General features: G+C 42.1%; 1 pseudogene; it reads right to left on the bottom strand.

Moving 5' to 3' along the window:
- Positions 1–441: 441 nt before the first annotated feature.
- Positions 442–20,345, bottom strand: LOC147420108 (uncharacterized; annotated as a pseudogene).
- Positions 20,346–20,988: the final 643 nt, after the last annotated feature.

Here is a 20,988-nt window from a genome sequence, read left to right as displayed (position 1 = left end):
CCATGAAGGTCCAAATCCTAACAACAGCAACACGCTTCTGTACACACTAGGAAACACAAGGAATACCTCTAGGAGGCACATCAGTGGGAAAAAAGAACTTTTCTAATCACTCAACTCTCAAAGAGAAACACTCCTATCGTACTAATTCTACCTACCCTCCATCACTCGAGTGATGAGGATCAAAGGTGTTTAATGACATAGGAATCTGTTTCAGTGTACCGAATGTGAATGTGTAGGTCTGGCCAATGTTTTGACTTTTATTGTGCATACTCGTTTGCTAATTGCTCTTGCTCTTTATTTATTTATTTTCGTTTTTTGTGAGTATAAGCCTTTATATATACATTCCCTAAGATTGGGAGAGTGAGAGGCAAGGAAACAAGGTTGAGAGGGGAGTGGGTGAATGATGACTGTCAGCAAACATTCCCCCCTTCCTTGGTTAGATCATATCGTTTGAAATGTGCTCGTCACCCTTTGAAACCAATTGTTCCAGTCGATAATAGGTGAGGATTTTTGCCAGTAGTTTTCTATTACCTTAGGTGCCTCATCGAGTTGCAAGGGTGGTAAGGTACTCTCCCAGGATCGAACTTGAAGTGGTTCATCAGTTGATTCTTGAACACTGGGAGGTGTGGATTCCTTTGTAGCTTCATGGAGGTCCACTATTGTAGGTGGAGACTCTGGAGAAGCTTTTATCTCTATGGATGCATTACATGAGGAGCTAGAAGCTTCATGGGACTCCCCCCTTCCTGAGCTAGCTGGAACAAATCGTTCTTTCTTTGGTACCCAAACTAGCTCTGGAGCGGGTGTATAGGATTCTGTGATTTTTTTCTTTCCGCGATTGTCAATTTGTTTTGGAGCTACAGGAGTGGGTTCATATGGATCAGGTGACAGGTAAGAACACAATTTAGGTTTTGGCACCCAAATTTGATCATTTCCTTGATAGTAGCCTTGGGCTTCCAATAGTTTTTTAGGAATCCATCGCAATATTTTTTTAATTTTCTTTGAGCGAGTGGGACGTTTCTTACAAGGCTTTTTTTTTTTAGCATCCGCCATGGTCGCTAAAGAAGCTTTAGGGACCCACTTGTATGTTTTCTTAGTTATATTAGGATGAGTCTTGTCAAAAGCTATATGCAGTGCTTCTAGCATATTTAAGGGTACAGGCATTTCATCCCCCTCAGATGTTACCCAAGGTGTCCCCCTATTTCCCCAAGTATCTATGGTTGTCGCTAGGTGGACCCAATCGACATTGTCTGACTCAGCCATTCCGGGTAGGATATCCATATAAGGAGTGTTCTCCCCAATATCCGTGTCTTCGTTACACGTGTAACAATACTGTAATGGATCTGAGTGAATTGTTGTGTCTGATCGATTATCAATGATGAATTTATTTCCTAGAGGATGCGTTCGACCACTTAAAAGATCAACTCGAATGACATAGTCTTGGAACTGTAAGTAGACGTGGTTTTTGGACCAGTCATGCACCATTTTTGCTTCCCTCATGAATGGACGCCCTAAGATCATCTCAAATGACATAGGATGCTTGGAAAAATCCATAACAATGAAAGTCTGCCTTACCTTGTGTCCCAAGACCTTGATCCTGAGATCCTTTAGCATTCCAATAGGCGTAACAATAGATCCATTAGCCATTTTTACCACTACACTTGTGGCTTCAAGGTGAGGTCTCCCCATAGACTCCCAACAACTCTTTGTCACCATGCTGACTCCCGCACCACCGTCAAGGACCCCCTTTACAGTTAATCCTTTAGTAGTGATTGATAGAGTAGCATTAGATTCATCACCTTCAAAGTATTGCCCCAACTTGTTAACGGATATTTCAATTACAGATTCATGTCCCGCTAGGTTAGATGGTGGTGCTAAATGTTCCTCATCATTCATTACCGAGTCAGGTTTGTTCATATGTGCAAACTGTGGTAATCCGGCCTGTAATTCTCCATTGAGAAACGCTCGCAGTGCTAGGAATAATTCTGGATCTCCGTATCACTTAGATATGATAGTCGTACATATTTCTGAGGACGTAGGACCCTGACAAGAGAATGGTGAAGATGGAATCTCCACTTCCTCAAGGGGGTCGGGCATTCCCTCACCAAACATTCTCTCTAGTAGGAAAGGTGTGTGTCCACTTTCAGATGTCCTACCCTCACTCTCTTCCCGAATGATATTGGGTATAGCTAACGGCCTGTAGTTCTTGTGAGGTTGAACTTGTGTGGGAAACACTGTGTTCGACATTTGGATATGTTTGGGTTCAGGTTCTAATGTTCGTTGAGTTTCTTCCACCAAACCCCTCAGTTGTTGGACTCGTTCAATTTCCACTGTTGGGTTTGGGTAGGTTCCAATCTTTCTCTTGCAATCCTCATTTTTTGTCTCTCGTGGCTTATCTTGGGGGTTCCCAACTGGGTGGTTTAACTTTGAATACTCTTTTGGTGTTCGTCGTGATTCCCTCTCGTGATCCTCCTCATTAGCTTTTTCCTTTGTAGTAACAGTTTTGGTCTCTGTGGTCTCTATCAAATCCGAGTCATCCTCAGGGTCATTCATATACACGGGATCCTCTCATGTCCCTATGTTAGTCTTTGAACTAGGTTTTGAGCTAGAAACATTAAGGGATTTCTTTCTTCGTGTTTTCTTCTTTCTTGCTCGGCCAATGGATGCAGCATCTCTCTCTTCGAGGATGTAATTTTGCTTTTGGAACATCGACCGTGTGAGTGCATTCACTGGTGCTATGTTTATAGTTGGTGGTGTCCCATCAACAATCTCTATTAAGTTCAATGGTGTGATTTTCGGTGCGTTTGGATTGTTAGGACACTGTGCGATCAAATGATCTATGCCACAACGATTACAAGTGAGTATTGGCATTGCCAATGCACTCCCTTGACTTTTTTGCATTAGTGCAGCATTCTTTTGCATTCTAATGGGGCACTCATCTACTCGATGTGGTCCACCACATTCGTAGCACTGAAGAGGTGGTCTCCTGGCAAAACTATTAATGTTTTGGCCTCTTGCTGCTAGCGCAGTAGCTTGATATACCGGTTTGATTTGTCCCCAATGGTCTTCCATATAGTACATGGGACACTCCTCAAGCATGTCGACTCCATAGGTGATACTAGAGTCTATGTCCTCTTTGCAATCTACATAAGTACTAGATGACTCGCAACCTATTTGGTTCATAGGTGTAACTCTTGGATGAGGGGGTTGCGGTCCTAGCACTGGAGGTGGCAACGGTGTGGTTTGGACCACATTTTGGGTTCTAGGGACCATGTGCTGTAATGGCAACTGTTGCTCCATGGGTGGGGTAGGCATAAATGCAGGAACTCGAGGTGAGACTACCCAAGCTATAGGAGGTCTATTTTCCATGATGCGTTTAAGCATTAGGCAATCCTTCGCTTGATGGCCATACCTACCACACGCGTTACAAGTCCCGTTAAACTTTACTCTGAAAGTAGGGCATTCACTCGTAGTATGTGGGCCCAAGCAAATTGAGCACCATTGTTGCTCCCTTCTTGGATACATATGAGTGTTTTGTGGAGCACGATTATCCCTAAGGATTTCTTGGATGGCCTTGTAGAGATCTGCCAAAGTCATCTCAGATATCGTTTGCTCTTTCACGATTGGCTTTATCTTCATTGGCTCATGCCCTGACGCTTGCGAGCTACTAGAACTCGGCCTCCAGCCTTTCCGCTTAGGGTCAAACTCAAAGCCTTACACTTATGTAGATCATTGTTCTCTTCCAAGGAATTGCACACATGTTCAAAGACTTCCATATGCTTTCTAGCATCTCCGTCTCCACTGAATTTCTGTGTGAGCTCAGCTACTTGAACTGCCTTGCTCCTAGGCTCTCTATCAGGTGCACTACGCATGTTTTCCGCAATAGAGCGACCGATAGTTTGAGAAAATGCTGCCAAATCTACTATTTGAGCAGGTATAATGGGTGTATGTGCTCCTGGAACCACATGTGAGATGGGAGTTGGCCTTGGCCTTGGCATACGCGCGGCTCTTGGGTCCCATATTTTGTATGGTGGTGTACCAGACGGTGGTCCAAAGTTTACAGGCATTGCCCTAGGCATAGGGGGTGCCTCATATGGCATGTTATTATTAAATGACATGGATCCACTTGTATAAGAGCTTGGATAATGCCATTGTGGATTGTAAGCTCTTGGAATAATCGGAGGTGTAGGAGCTACATGAGACTGAGGTACGACAGGTGCACATGATTGATACATACATGTAGGTATAGTTGGGGGCACTGTGCTACTAGGCATCTGCGCAGTATTAACAAATGAACTCCATGGTGTACTTCTTGTCATTCTCACCACTGGGATATGCATGGTAGCCGTAGTGTCATTAAGAGAAAGATGAGCTAGATCTGGGAAGGTAAAGCTGCCACTTGTGGGCTCAGATTGTACTGAGGCTCCCGGCGAAACAACATATGGAGGATAAATGGGGCTCACTGAGGGAGTCTCCATTTGTGATAGGGTTGGTTGGTTGGCCTTTCTCGTATCCAAGAATCTCATTAGGCCTGTTGAAGGCATGTTGATCCCTGTGTTCTATCTTTCTAACTCGACAATCCTATGGAGGACATCACAGAATTTCTGTTGTTGCTCATCTATGCTAGTAGCACCCGATGTGGATTGTAGAACATCTAACCAAGTCACATGATAGGTGTGTCCTATGTTCCGATCAGTTAAAGCTTCTGCTTGTAGGTCATACTCCCAATTTCTGTTTAGGAATATCCCATCTAGGCCTAGCGTGTTGGAGGTTTCCCTCGAAGTGGAAGCATTATTGCTCCCCATCGCTTACCCCTCCATGACTGCTACCTTGGGAGCACTCGGTTGCTCGGCTGGCATGATTGTTGTCATAGGAGCCTTTGCTTTCAGGGCTCGACTTTGTTCTAGCCTTCGTAGGTTCTCAATTTCCCTCTCCCTTGTTGCTTGCATATAGCGTTCGATCTCTTGTACTTCGGCAAGACTCCTACCATCGGGTAGTAGAACCTCAGAGGGAGATAGTCCTAAAGGATCAGGAGGTGCAGTGGATGCAACATTCACATGCACACTCTCAAGAAGCATAGGGTCTATTTTAGGCATGAATGTCGAATTTACTTCCCCACTCCCTTCATTTATTTCATTAACCGCATGTTCAGAGCGAGTAGGTCTACTAAGGGTCTCTTCTAAGCTGCTAAACACGCTGGACCCGGGTTGTGGGCCCATGGCATGCATGTCTTGATGAACTATCAGGGTTTGGTGTAGGATACCCCTCCATGACTTCGTAGTCAGAGGAAGAATCACTAGACGCGATATGAGGATGTTGGGTCGCGCTACCTTGAGTCCCGGCCGAAGGTCCAGAACCTAGGGTGGAGGAATAATGGGTGCCCGCGTAAATGGAGGCACTACCAATATGCTCGTGCTCTAACACTCGTCTAGAGCGTAGGTTCATATGACTTTGATCCCCTAAAAGTGTTAGTGAGTGCCCGTGAAGGCTGCTCACCTAGTATTTTTGGGTGTTTTGCAACCCAAGTCTTTTCTTATTATTATTATTTTTAAAAAAAAATTTGTTTCTTTTTTTTCTGACCCAGCTATAGAATAGAAAGTATGATAGCTCAAAAAGAGCGTTTCGGTCAGAGGGACGTGCCGTGCTTTACAGCCCTCCGTTTGGTCAGTTTATGCCCTCGGAATCCCCAAAACCGTCAATTTCTAGTAGGGAACTAGGCCCAAATTAGAAAGTCTAAGGGTGCAAGTGGGAAGAGAAGGGAGGAGAGTGGAGGACTTGCCCCACATGCTCTCATTCCTTCTTGAGGTGGTAGGGTATATATATAAGAGTGAGTCTAGTATATATCATAGGACTAAGGACTGAGGCCTGGGCCTGGGCTTGGGCTTGGGCTTGGGCTTGGGGAAATGATCTCGATCGATCAAAATTTTAGTGTAGCCCCCCAGTCACTCACGCTTAAATATTTTCGGTTTTTTATTTTTATTTTTTTAATATTTTTAGATTAAAAAAAAAAAGGCGACGACCGCGCGTGGTTTAGGTGACCCTTTCTTGGCCACACACACTGTCAACACCTACCTAACCTCTCTATCAACAGCTCACAGCTCACTACCTTATCTACTTAGTAACAGTGCTGCTAACCACGAACTAATCTACTAACTAATCTGTTAACCACTCTTCTAACTGCTTACTATCAGTGAGCTAACTGTCCACCTACTTCCTCTCTCACTACCTTACTGTGCAAAGACTGTGTGCAGGCAAACCTTAACAGAAAACTGTGTATAGACTGTGTGCAAACAGAAATTGCTAACTGTCTACCTACTTACTCATTCACTGCGAACAAGCTAACGACTACTAATTGTGCAAAGACTGTGTGCAAACAGAAAACACAAGATTATGCAGAAATCAAAGAACTTGCAGACAATACAGAAATTATCAACTTGCAGAAAAATAACTCATTCCTCTTCCTCGTCCTCTTCTTTCCTACTACAAACAACTCATAGAAGAAGCACAAAGTGCCTCTTGGGCTTAGTGCAGGGCGATTCCCCGACAGCGGCGCCAAAAATGTGCGCTCCTTGCCGCAATGTCGAAGCAAGGGACTTGCCTAACACTGTGTGCGAGCCACAGACGGCTCCAAGCACACAACTAGCTTAACTAGTAAGCTCAAAAGAGGGCAATGGTGTGTCACTCACCGCTCTATGCTCCTGCCGTGGAGGATTCCTCGCCGCAGAGAAGAAGGAGTTGCTGCTTCACCGCGCTCAACCGCTTCGCCGCCGCCGTCATGCCTTCGTAATGCTCGATTGCCCACACTGTCTCTCTCTCTCTCTCTCTCTCTCTCTCTCTCTCTCTCTCTCCCCCACACATACACACACACACAAGGAGGTGAAGAAGAAGAAGATGGAGATGGAGATGGAGCAAGGCACTCTTCTATTGCACAAATGAGAGAATGAGTGAATTTTAAGTTTAGTTGACTTTTATATGAGCTCGCCCCATTCACACTTGGGCGCCCATGCTTAGCCAACTAATCCCTTGAACGTTCCAGTTAGAGTGCGCCTCTCATCGGTGATCACTCTTACCCTTCTCCTATTGGACCGACAAGCCCGATACCTGACTCTACCAAATAAATAATACAATGTCCGTCGTAGGTTACAACGTCCGTCGTAGGTGATAGGGTGTCCATGAGCCGTGAGGGTTAACACCTAGCTCTAAATCCATCTACAGAAAATACATATAAAGACAGGGCTGAATTTTGAAAGTGGCTAAAACTGAAATCTATGAGTACGTATGCGTAGCTTATGTTGCCATGATTCTAATGAAAAATTGCATGCAGAAAACAGACATTGTTTGATACACTTACGACCACAAATAGCTCGTAGATGCGTCAGCAAGTTCGCTCCGTTCTGCGAGGAATGCTCGGCATTGTCATGTAGCTCCTCCCGAGGCTAGTGCAATGGTGCAGTTGGATCTACAATGTGATGAACGAGCAGGACGTAGCACCAGGATGAAGCTCACCTCTCTCTCTTCCTCTCTCACACACAGTCGAGGACAGCTTAAAACTTATGATTATGATAAAGTTCTTCATAAAAATGACCTAGGTACCTTATATACTAAGGTCACCTTAGGTTAAACCTAAAATAGAGTTTGAGGGGTCAAATGGCTTGGTATTTACAATCTAGAAGTGCCATTGCACTTCGGCTTCTGCAACTAGACTACCTACTTATTACAATGATGTTTCTAACCATAATCCGCAACATTTCATAACTCTCAAAAAATAAGGCTTTGTTGAGTTATGTCGTGTGTTGACATAGCCGTCAACACATATCAAATATACTCCACATATCAAATTTGATGAAATTTGGATCACAAAAGTGAGACATAAGCCAGATTCTTGAAAGGTGAGTCTGCAGACACTAAACAGTTGATAACTTGGACAAATTTTGTTCAAACTCAGTGAAATTTGTCCAGAGACTACAACAAGGTGTCTATATGGAAAAACAATTCTTAAAAGTGAGAAAGACTGAGAAAAGTAAATAATCAAATTATTTACTTTTGAGCCCCAGAGACAAGATTTTAAACTTTTGAGCTTGTACAATGTTAGAACAACATAATACAAGGCCATTGGTCAAGTTTGGGCTCCACCGGGTCCAAATTAGTACATGTTAACTCAGTTTCTAGGTTGCATATTAGTCCTTTAGCTCTTTGCAAGGGTAGAATTTGGAAATCTCAATTGCTGACTCACTTAGCTCAGATTGAAGTGATATACACATACCAATCACAATAATTAGCAAAAATTGTACAGCCTTTGAGAGAAAACAACTAACTTGGTTAAAACTGACACATGAACCAGGTTGCAGGCAAAGAATTGAGAGTTTGATAGGAGTGAATTCAAGTCAAGTGGAAAAACGGATAACAATTCAATCCGACGATAAGTACTCTATCCACGGCTTAACAAGTCTATATGAACGTTAGATCTGGTCGTATACTAGCAAATCAAGGCGTATTTGGAGAGACCGCTAGTAGGGTATCCACCAAAGAGAGTGTGAATCAAGGTGATTAATTGGGCACTGTCTTTGAAGAAGTCCCAAACACTTATCCCGACTCAACATCTGAAATGTCTTCATATTTTGACTCAGTTAGGAACCGAAACAACAATGCGATATAAGCACATACTCACCTTTTATAAGACTAATGTCCATGGAGCTCAGGTTTACCTGGATCCTAATGAAGAGTATGCCATTCGCATTGATGACCATGACATAGAGTTTGAGGAGGAAATCAGAGCAAATGAACAAGGAAAAGTCTATATGGATAAAGACGGGACTCAGTATGTAAAAGTTGAAAATCTTGATGTGATAGACAAATGGGGGTTAGAAGTGAATACAATAATTCCGGATATGGCAGCAAAAGAAGGTCCACCAACTTTAGAATTCGAGGGATACGATCAAGTTGATCTGAAACCTTTGAAACGGCTTAGTACTGATAATCCTAGGATTGAAGTCTATTGTTGGGAGGATAGGAACATCAAGGATCTTTTATGGACTTCTCATGCCAAATCAGGGCAGTTCACACCCATGTAGATCATCTATATCTTCAAAATCAAAGACAAGGGTTCATCAGATCTACCATCTTACCTATTTAGGGATTGTTATAACAATAACTTTGTTATGATAGATATTGGATATTGGGGCAAGGAACTGATTATATTCCAAGAGAGGAAATCCATGAGATATCTTTTGGGATCAATGTTAAAAAAAACCCGAACCTACCTCATCACGAAGAAAATTGAGTGACAGTAGAGCCAGTGCAGGGCTACATGAGTCGCTATTTCCAATAGATTGGTTTGAAGGACTTGGGACAGGACCAACTGCCAGAAGAGTTGGAGCTGAGCCAAACAGACGTATCAGACCAGCTGATTTCAAAAATGGGTCAGAAAATACAATGGATCTAGGGATCCATATGACCACTTAACTAGCTTCAAGCAAGTCCAAGAGTAGAATGTATATTTGATTTCCACACTCAATTTGAGGGATTTGGAATGACATTAGGAGGAAAATCTTTGACATGGTTCCAAAACATTCTACCAAGGTCAATCATGAATTTAAATACATTAGCTCGGGGATTTGTAGCTGCATGTTCCAAAACTGGGACTAAACATAATACAATAGCTCAAATCTATAGCTTCAAATAGAAACAAGATGAGTGTGTTAGGGATGCAACTAGGATAAAGCAATACATTGCAAGATGCCCAAAATTAGAAATACCAGCAGAGGAAAGATTAGTGTCACTGTTTCTAGAAGGATTTCTCAACAAAGAACTTCATGCTATAATGTATAACAAGAAGCATATGACCCTAGAAGAGTGTGTATCAGATGCTATTGACTTGGGAGACAATTGTGACATTTTAAATGAAGAAGATGTCCCTAAGGATAGAGTGAGAAAATAGCATCCACAAAACCAACACAAGTGGGAACGGCTGCTGCAGCACCACTCACAGCCATGACAGACATGCTCAAAAGGATGAGCGAAATGATGAATAATATGCAGAAAGCACCTATGAGAGGACCAGGGCAAGGGATACCTCAACAGGGACAACCGCTTAGACCGCAAAAATGGTGTGCTATTGAGGGTAAATGGACCAACCATGAACCAATGAGTGCTATTACCGACCAAAGTACGATGCAAATATTCAATATGTGCCTATGAGACCACAAGTACCACCCATGTACAGATATCAGCCTAATATGGCCCCAACACAAAGACCACCAATGGGTATAGAAAGACCACAACCAGTGCTGGGTCAACAACCTCCATATCCTAGACATAATGCAGTGCCTATAAAGTACATGTATTCAGAAGAAGTCATGGATGAACAAGCACTAGTGCCTGTTACACCTTATGTTGAGCGTAGTCCATCTACAGTAATGGTAGAAGGAGAGTGGTATTATTCACGTCCACCTTCAATAGATGAACATGTAACTTATGCTACATCAGAGCTTACACCGATGTACTTTGTAGCTATCAAGGTGTTAGACCTCCAATGGTAAGACCAATGATTAAGCCAAGGACTGGAAACTGTCATAATTGTGGTGCAAATGATCATTGGAAAAATGAATGCTCAAAACCTGACAAGAACATTAAGACAGTTGAAGCTTTTGTACACAATGTTGCAAAAAAGGAGAACACTTCCCTAAAGATTGTCCAAAAATTCCGTTAAACAAAGGAAAAGTAGTGGTGGATGTAGTCCAAGTGATGCCTAGTAGCTCTTTGGAAAGTGAACCTATTGTTTTAATCAAGGTGATCACTAGAGCCCAAGCTAAGAAAAAGAAACATAAATCCTCTGATGAATCAGAGAATACTAAAAATTCCTTTAAAAAGACCAAGAAAAGAAGACGTCAAAGATATGAGATGAGAAAACAAAAACAAAAGGATGAAATTGAGGAAAAAGCCAAGAAACTATGCCAGGAGAAAGTGAAAGAAAATGAAAGTGAAATCAAGGAAACCACAATAAAATCTGGAGATCAATTTTGGTAGACAAAATTTTGGAGCCAATCAATGGAACCTTAGAAGCTTTCCAAGCGGGACTTAAAGCAAGCCAAAAAAATAAATGAAAAAACTATCCTTTCTAGATATGGAAGCAGCTAAGCTTGAAGCTTATCAAAATTTGGTAAGAATTACTTAAGAAATGCTGGAACCACTACCCTCTTACTTAGGAGACAACGAAGATGAGTCCATAGTGTGTAAAACCACTCAGGTAAAAAGAGCGGAAAAAACCCTAGAGGTGGAGAACATCCAGTCAGTCATGTCAACACCCTTCAGTCATGTACTCTTACCTTGGGAGAACTGTTAAAGATCAGATGATGTTTATGGAATGATTTACAGAAAACTCTAGAAAAGGTGGGGATAACAGGGCTAATTGCAAAAAACTTGGGTAAATTGAAACATGAATTGGATAACAAGGAGATTAGAGCCATCCCTATCAACAAAGTCGGAGAATACTACGAGGGGGAATAAGGAAACACAACCCTTCCTGTGAGATGTAATGATGTAGAAACCATGGCAATACTGGACAGTGAGCTGGCATAGCCATAGCCACATAATCATCATGGGAAACATGGGGAAAACCGACCATTAGACAAACTCAAATGAAATTAAAATTGGTGGATGGACACATAGAAAAACCCTTAGGACTGCTTGAAAAAGTGATAGTTAGTTCCTGTGGATAGTGGACATTGGAAGGAAACGTAACTATGAAATCATCTTGGGAAGGCTATTCATGCGGCAAGTACAACTCATTCAAGATTGGGAAAACAATTACCTGTACTTGAAGCAAGTGGGATCAATCACAAGGATTAATATGAAAGATCACACTTATAGATATGTAATGAAAACTCCCATTAAAGAATTTGACTTAGTCTCTTCAGCTGAATCAAAGCTTCTATCTTGGTTAAAAAAGACACACCTATTTGGATGTGTGGAGCCTCAAAAGATGGGAGTTTAAAACGAGAAGAATGTATCTTAGAAAGGGATTGCACAAATGAAGCATATGTATTTGAACCCTTTTTGAAGCATTTGTTTGAGCCATTTGAATGGACTCAAATTTTGGCAACAATGGATGTATGTGTGAATACGTCTATGCCTACTCAATTTTGCAATGAGGATGGTTATGGCATAATTCCCATACAAATGATCTCAACCATTCACATTGAAGATGAAGTTCAGGAACCCAAGGACTTACTGAAAGCTCAACAAGTCTTTTCAGACCTCTATTATGATGCTACTTATGAGTTTGAAGAACATTCAGCTACATCTGATGATTCTGGGCCAGAAAAAGAACGTGTGAGAGCACAAGGAGGAGAGAAAAGTTTTTGTCTTTCCAAACCAAAAAATAAGGAGACAGAAATGGTATAGAAGAAAAAGAGACACAAAAAACTTGAAATCTAGACCTATGCCATCAATTTGTAGAAAAACATAGTTTTTGATGCAGATAGATGCACATGATTGTGTCAAAGACAAAATCAATGGTAGATATCCTTCAGACAACAAGCAAGGAACATAAAAAATATCAAGGAAAATGAGAAAGGAAACTCAATCAAAACCTAAGCATCATGATGATGAATCATCCATGACAGGAGTTGAACGAAAGAAAAAATATCAAGAGTTGAAAAAAACTCTAAAGGAGGTGTATACCATTGAAATAAAAACAACCAAGGAAGAGAGTAAAGATGTAATGAGTGTTCCATCCCAATACAAGAAATATACCCTCCAAGACCAAAAGATCATCGTCGAACAACCTGTAAGGGAACTAAGAAAATAGGGTAGGTCATATGAAGGACCTGAAATGGCAAAGAAAATAGATCTAGCCGAATTAGGAAAAGAGCGCAAACCAGCCTACACTGCAAATGACCTGATTTAAGAAGAAGAAGAGCTTTTGCTAAGCTTACTGAAATAATAGCGAGATATCTTTGCTTGGTATTATAAGGATCTCAAGGGTGTTGATCCAGAAATTTGTCAATATACCATACCTATGAGAGATGATGCAAAACCAACTAGAAAACGGCCATATAGTTATAATGAACATTTGCTAAAAAGATCAAAGAAGAGATAGAGAAGCTCAAGGAAGCTAAATTCTTTTATGAAATTGAACACATAGATTGGGTGTCTCCAATTGTGGTGGTACCCAAGAAAAATGGAAAATTAAGAGTGTATATCAATCTCAAAAAAGTAAATGTAGCCACCATTAGTGATAACTACCCTCTTCTAATCACCGAGCATGTTTTAGAACGAGCTGCAGAAAAAGAAGCTTACAGCTTTTTAGACGGCTTTTCAGGGTACAATCAACTTTTGGTTGATTCCCAAAGATCAACATGAAACTGCCTTTGCAATTGAATGGGTTATTTTTGCCTACAGGGTTATTCCTTTTGGGCTAACTAATGCTCCTGCTAACAGGGGATATGTGTTCAAAATGTGAGCCTGGAAGGCACTTGGCCTTTCGCTTTGAGAGGCGTGAGAGAGAATAAGAACATCAGGTGCAAAAAGGCTATGGCAATCACCGTAATCATCAATTAATTGAATAATGCTTTGAGTACAACTTAATCCTTAGCCAAGGCACACTGTTAACAACACCGTCACTTGGATCATCTGGCTGATAACTTGGAGTTTAAGCTCCCATTTTACAAGATTAATTGGGCCGTTAAAGACACCGGAATTAACAAGATAATTAATCAATCTTCAAGTTGATGACGGTGATGTAATTTCCCTCATGTCTCTTTATCTGCTTCAACTGCCTTCAAGAATCTGCAAACTTCATTTAAGTTCACTGTGTCAATCTTCATGCTTCAATTATTGTCAACTGTTCTGCAACTTCCTGCTTTGTGTGTTTTGCACTGCCTTAATTGCCGCTCACAAGATTTTGACTTTCTCCTCTAATTGTCATGCTCCCATGTCTTACTTCGTCGCCTCACCAAGCCAAGAACTCCCTTGTTACCCTTCCTGCGTTGACTTCTGCTTACACTTTGGCTTAGACTCTGGCTCCGGCTCTAGCTACGACTGCTACCCCAACTTCTCCTTGGGCTGGAGCTGTAGCTCCACCCTCTATCTCTTCTTTCTGCCTTGCTTCATGCAAGTCCTTTATCTTCCTTGCTTAACCACAAAAATATCCTCTTTTCCTTGCTTCACCAAGGTCGAGAGTGAGAGATATTGACCCTTTCCTTTGCTCACCGATCCCCTTCTCCCTTGCCCTTGTTGTTCCTTCTTTAGGGGGAGAGAGAGAGAGAGAGAGAGAGAGAGAGAGAGAGAGAGAGAGAGAGAGAGAGAGAGAGAGAGAGAGAGAGAGAGAGAGAGAGAGAGAGAGAGAGATAATTGGCTTCCTGCTTGCTTATGTATGAGAAAGAGAGAGAGAGCGGCCTCCTCTTGCTCATGCCCATGAGAGAGAGTTATCTCCTCCCTTGCTCAAGCCCATCTTGTCTTCGTCCTTGGTTATGCTCAAGACTCCCTTCTTCCTTGGTTATGCACGAGAGAGAGAGAGAGAGAGAGAGAGAGAGAGAGAGAGAGAGAGAGAGAGAGAGAGAGAGAGAGAGAGAGAGAGAGAGAGAGAGAGAGAGAGAGAGAGAGAGAGAGAGCAAGTCCCTCTTTGTTGAGCTCCGCCCAGTCAAAAAAGGTATACCTCTCCTTGCTGTGGCTTGAGAGAGAGAGAGAGAGAGAGAGAGAGAGAGAGAGAGAGAGAGAGAGAGAGAGAGAGCAAGCCCTTCCTTGTCACGGCTTTCCTCTCCTTGTTCGAATCCCCTTTGCATGTAACCTCCTTGCTCGTAACACAGCCCTGTTATTTTCTATATCCCCCTATGCCCTCCAAACTTTCCTAGGGACCCTTCCCGATGACGTGACAGCGCCGGATATGGCAACACGAGAATCGCCAAATATAGCTCCAAATTGGAACGCCTCCACCTTCTGGGAAATTTTTTCTTCTTCCTTGCGCTTGTTTGAGTAGTTTTGTGGCAGCTGCAAGCATCTCTCTCATGCCCTACGCCCTGCCTCGCTGCGCCTGCATGCCATGTTTGCCTTTTTTTCACCCAATAATGTTTTAATTGAATGACCATTTGGTTCCTATGCGGGTGGCCATTAAGATTTAATTTGGGTGGCCAGTTCCCCTCAAGGGACACCACATTTGTCATACATATCGACCAAGAAAGCATTGCCAAGCACCTGCAATGAGATCATCACGAACTCAATATGCTCCCATACGGGCGGGCACCACATTAGGTTACATGTCAACCAAGGCATTGCCTCGCACAACATCTTTTCACAGTAATATCATTGTGATCTTTTGTTGCGCATGCCAATGTTTTGCATGGTATCGCTTGCCTTCAAGATTCAAGCATATGTGATTGCATTTGGAGAGTTGTCCTCTCTTTGCATCTGCTAAAAATAGCCACTTCCTGGCCCTGCCTCTTCTAGATTTATCCCGCGATCATTGCATTCCAAGAGATGACATTCCGGACACGAAGCTCTTCAAGCACTAGGCATTGCCAAGAATAACCTTTAGGGTACAACCCAGCCAAGCATTGTTAAATTACCATATTTTACATACATATCGTCCACTGTAGTGCTGAGCACAACTCTGGAACCCCGTTATCGAAGCACTACAGGAGATGACATTTTGGGCAAAATGCTACTTTACAACATTCTAAAACCTGGTCAAAGTCCAACATCACCAGATTGCACACTGATCGAGGCGACCAAACCAATACAGACCTGACCCCCGGTGAAACTTAAAGTGCTAATATCTTTACAACCAGATCTTTGATTTTTCTGATCTGAAAGACCAACATGATCCACAAAGTGAGCATTTCAAGACCATGCATCCACTTCATTTTTGTCCCCTCAGCTGCAGTTGCCCAATCCGGTACGGATCTACATCAACTTAAACTTCAAACTTCCATATCTTTTGCACCATAGCTCCAATCAACAAGTCATAAAGACAGACCAATAGAGAAATCAAGCACTGCAGTTCTAGATCATAATCTCCCATCTGTGCTCACTTCAAGCATACTCCTTTTTAGCATCATTAAGGCATCTATTGGACCTTTTAAGCCATATCTGGAATACATTACTGATAAAGGCAGATTGTTACCAAGCCCCGAACACTAATCAATAATCAGGTAAGCTTCAAGTAAGATCGATGTGCATCTTCCTAGTATATTTCTTAGCATGGGAGAGGAGCTGCACAACATCCACCCCCTTTGAACCTGCACAGCCTCTGGCCTGTGCTAACTGCATTTCAATCTGCATCTGCTATAGGTACATTAAGCTCTTTTGTCATCATCAGACTCACGTAATTGGTAAACATATGGAAAATAAGATAAGGCTTATACCCTATCATCATTGTTTTAGCTTAAGGTAGCTGCCCATCATAAATCTTTGAACTGTATCTGTCGTATCTTCAAAGCATTCAATTAATTGAAAACCTGTTTAGTGAACCCCGCCAAACTCAAGTGCTCCAGTTAATGATGTACATGACTTGACCATTAAGCTCGCTTTAGGGAACCCCGTCAAGCTCAAGTATGCCTTACTCTGTCTGCACACGGAATGACTGTCAAGTCCTTTACTTTAAGTTCTAGTAGCAGAACCAACTGAAAAGATGTGGAGATACTTCATCAATTGTCCAAAGAAGTCAATTGGAAGCTAGCTATGTAAGCTTATTGATTGCACAAACAAAAAAATCTTCTGACAGCATAATCTAGAAACCAAAACCTTGTACCATGCAACCTGCTACAACAGATAATTGGTACTCTTCAAATCTACAACTTGCACTTTAGTAGCCCCTCGTGATCAAACAGGAAACCAATCATTTTCCCCACTATGAGCATTCCTTTTTAAAAAAATTGGCACCATCCTCCAGGATCATGGGAAAAATACAAGAATTTCCAATCAGGAGAGCATAAACATAAATTAACCCACAAATCTTCATGAAAATCGCATGGATCATATGGCATATAAGTCAATTGCCCTGGACCATGCATATCTCTATCACCTCCTTGGTCAAAAGATAGCTCAAAATCTCCTACATCATAGGGTAACATCAGATCCCATATAGCATCAGGTATCACTAGATACTGCCATATCCCCTGTGCAACTGGCTCATCCGATTGTTGATCATCAATCACAGGTAAAAGCATTGGTAATGCACCTTCATTCTCACTAGTATTGGAATCCCAATTCATGCATATTTGAATACATCAAGTCTCTGCCAAAACTCTCTTCATTAGGCTTGCAAGATGCATCAAAAAACAATTCTCTATCTTGTAGGGGTCTTGTAGAGGCTCAAAATCAAGTAGAGCATCATCCAACAACTACATAAGGTCATCATCAGGTGCATCTAAATAAACTTGCTTATGCATGAATATAGATTGAATGGTATCCTTAGCATCTATATTGAGAACCCCTTCATCCAATAAGCACATAAGATCTAGGTCCACAGCTTCAGAAGGTTCCTCCATCCTGCACATCTTAGGCTGCTATAAACTAAGATTTTCCACATATGACATGCATACTAAACACATCTGCTATAAAATGCTCTTCAAGTCCTTCACCCTCATCCAACTATCTTTGCACTTTTGTAGCACAAAGTTCAGCATGCACATTGAAAATTTCATCTACTGCCCTGTCTGTATCATCGACACAATGAAACCAATCATATTCAACACCAAGAGATTGCACTTCACTATGCACCCCCTCTGAATCAACATCATCAAGTTCATGATCATCTTGCCATAGTGTGAGCACTGTGTCACAAAATCTTGATAAAGAAGAAGTCTGCACCCCCTCTAGATCATCACAAAATTCAAGATCAGTTTGCCACATCGGTAGCTCTGGGTCACTGAAACTTGTCAAAGAAGGAGTCTGCACCCCCTCTGAATCCTCATCCTCACATAGAAGATTAGTTTCCCACTTTGGTAGCTCGACGTCACAACAACTTTTCAATGAAGGAGTCTGCACCCCCCTCTAAATCATCATCATCACATTCAAGATCAGTTTTCCACTTTGGTAGCTCGACGTCACAACAACTTGTCAATGAAGGAGTCTGCACCCCCTCTAAATCATCATCATCACATTCAAGATCAGTTTTCCACTTTGGTAGCTCGGTGTCACAAAACTTGTCAATGAAGGAGTTTGCACCCCATCTGAATCAACATTTTGTAGATCTTCAAACACATACTCTTGTTTAACCAAGTCCTCAAAACTTGGTATACGCAAATCCATGGTCTTGCTGCTATCAACAACAGCCTTGCTTTGACCTATAACATCTATATCATCAATCAACTCTATGATAGAATTTGTACCAAATTTTTTTTAAATTCTGAGTTAGTAGCAAAAGTATTAGTTGAAACCAAATCTTCATGCATGTCTACTTGAATATGGTTGCACTCATTCACCTACATAATTTCTTCTTGAGCTTTAGCCAATTTGTTGTTTTGATTCCCTGATTTCTTTTCCTCCTGTACTGCATGTATAGGCTCTTTGCAAAATTTACTTTGTGTATCTTGAGGTTGTAGAGCCTCACCCTCAAAGACTTCTACTTCATGTAAGGCATCTACTAAACCCAGCTTTTCATACACAGATTCAACTATATCTTCATCATTAACCTGTAAGAAGGTGGCATCTTGTACAAGTGACACTCATCAATCATAGCTTCTAATTTTGATCTTACTTGTCCTCGAATTTCTGCGTAGTTTGGTAGACTTGGGTCTGTTCTTGATAGCTTGCATAATGCTCATAACCTACTTGTACAATAGCTTCTTTGAAATATTCCCAACCGTCATTGCAGGCTTTGGTAACCTCTTGAATCTGCTCCTTCAAATCTGACCTCACTAACTGCTCAAAGGATCTGATCATTAACTCTTCTGGTATCCCTCTTAACTTCATTTCCAACTCATAGCATTCTAGGTAGCCCTCTGGATCATAACCATCAAAGACTCGTCTCTCATCGTATATCGCATCAAAAGGTGCATCCAAAGCTTCATCCATTTGATTCTTCTTCTTCATGGTCTCCATTTCAAGCAGATATCCTTGGACAAATTAAAGCATCCTCAAAAAATTTGGAACTGTTGACTTATCATCAAAACCATTTGCACTTAACTCTTCAATCACCTTCATCACCTACTCTAAATTCTCCATCTGCACCTCACACCCCGGCTCATTTCGTGTCAAGTTCACCAAATATGTCGAGCGATATGTGTTCAAAACGAGAGCCGAGAAGGTGCCAGGCCTCTGGCTATGAGAGGTGTGAGAGAGAATAAGAAAAGGAGGTGCAAAAAGGCTATGGAAATCATCGTAATCATCAATTAATTGAATAATGCTTTGAGTACAACTTAATTTTTAGCCAAGGCATACTGTTAACACCACCGTCACTTGGATCATTTGATAACTAGGAGTTTAAGCTCCCGTTCTACAGGATTAACCGAGCTGTTAACGACACCAAACTTAACAAGATAATTAATCAATCTTCAAGATGATGATGATGATGTAATTTCCCTCCTGTCGCTTTATCTGCTTCAACTACCTTCAAGAATCTACAAACTTCATTTAAGTTCACTGTTTCAATATTCATGCTTCAATAATTGTCAATTATTCTGCAACTTCCTACTTTGTGTGCTTTGCACTTCCTTGATTGCCGCTCACAAGATTTGACTTTCTCCTCTAATCGACTTGCTTCTATGGCTTACTTCGTCGCCTCACCAAGGCAAGAGCTCCCTTGTTACCCTTCCGGCTTTGACTTATACTTACAATTTGGCTTAGACTCCGGCTCCGGCTCCGGCTTCAGCTACTACGACTTCTACCCCAACTTCTCCTTGGGGTGTGGCTGTAGCTCCATGGCTGTAGCTCCATCCTCTATCTCTTCTTTCTGCCCTTCTTCATGCAAGTCCTTTCTCTTCCTTGATTAACCACAAAACTCTCCTCTTTTCCTTGCTTCACCAAGGTCGAGAGTGAGAGATATTGACCCATTTACTTTGCTCACCGATCCCCTTCTCCCTTGCCCTCGTCGTTCCTTCTTTATGCTCCATAGTGTGAGAGAGAGAATTGGCTTCCTTCTTGCTTATGTATGAGAACAAGAGAGAGAGCGGCCTCCTCTTGATCATGCCCACAAGAGAGAGTTCTCTCCCCCCTTGCTCAAGCCCATCTCGTCTTCATCCTTGGTAATGCCCGAGACTCCCTTCTTCCTTGGTTATGCACGAGAGTGAGTGAGAGAGAGAGAGAGCAAGTCCCTCCTTGCCGATCTCCACTCGAAAGAGGTATACCTCTCCTTGCCTTGGCTTTCCTCTCCTTGTTCGAATCCCCTGTGCTTGTAACCTACTTGCCATGACTTGAGAGAGAGAGCAACAAAACCTTCCTTGCTTCTCATTGCTCCCTCTCCTTCCCTTTGCTTATTTGAGAACGAGAAAGAGAGATTTTCTTGCTTGTGTGAGAGCAAGGAAGAGAGATCTCTTGCTTCAAGAGCTAGAGAGAAAGCCTTCCTGCTTACTATCCTTGCTTCCCTTCCTTCCCTCTCAAATACCTTTCTTCCCCTTGTTTATGCGAGAGAGGGATGCTTCTCCTTGAGGTCGACCCTTAAGATTCCCGCTCTTTGCTCGTAACACACCCCTCCTCTCTCTTCTACCTCGCTATGCCCTTCAAAATTTTCCCTTTGTTACCCTATTTTTGCCTCAGCCCATCAGTCACGACGTTGTGGACTGATGTAGCGCATGAACTCTTTGTGATGATGTGGAAGCTAGGCTCTGGAGCGAAGCAAAATTTGTTAAAAACAGTCCCGAATAGGTGCACCATGGACCCCTGAGCATGTTTTGTTTCTGCTGCAAGCTCGTCCGAGCGTCCCCCTTACCATCGTGATCATCTCTCTCTCTTTCTCCTTATACGCCCCTCGCTGTTGAACGCCATGGCTCCGCTTTCCTTCTTTAGTTCACACCCCTTCATAAAATTGGGTGGCTCTCTTTGGTTATGCTTTGG

This window comes from Adiantum capillus-veneris, chromosome 28, assembly GCF_014529385.1.
Source record: "Adiantum capillus-veneris isolate H3 chromosome 28, ASM1452938v2, whole genome shotgun sequence".
Taxonomy (NCBI): domain Eukaryota; kingdom Viridiplantae; phylum Streptophyta; class Polypodiopsida; order Polypodiales; family Pteridaceae; genus Adiantum; species Adiantum capillus-veneris.
This window is presented reverse-complemented; position numbering and strand designations above follow the sequence as displayed.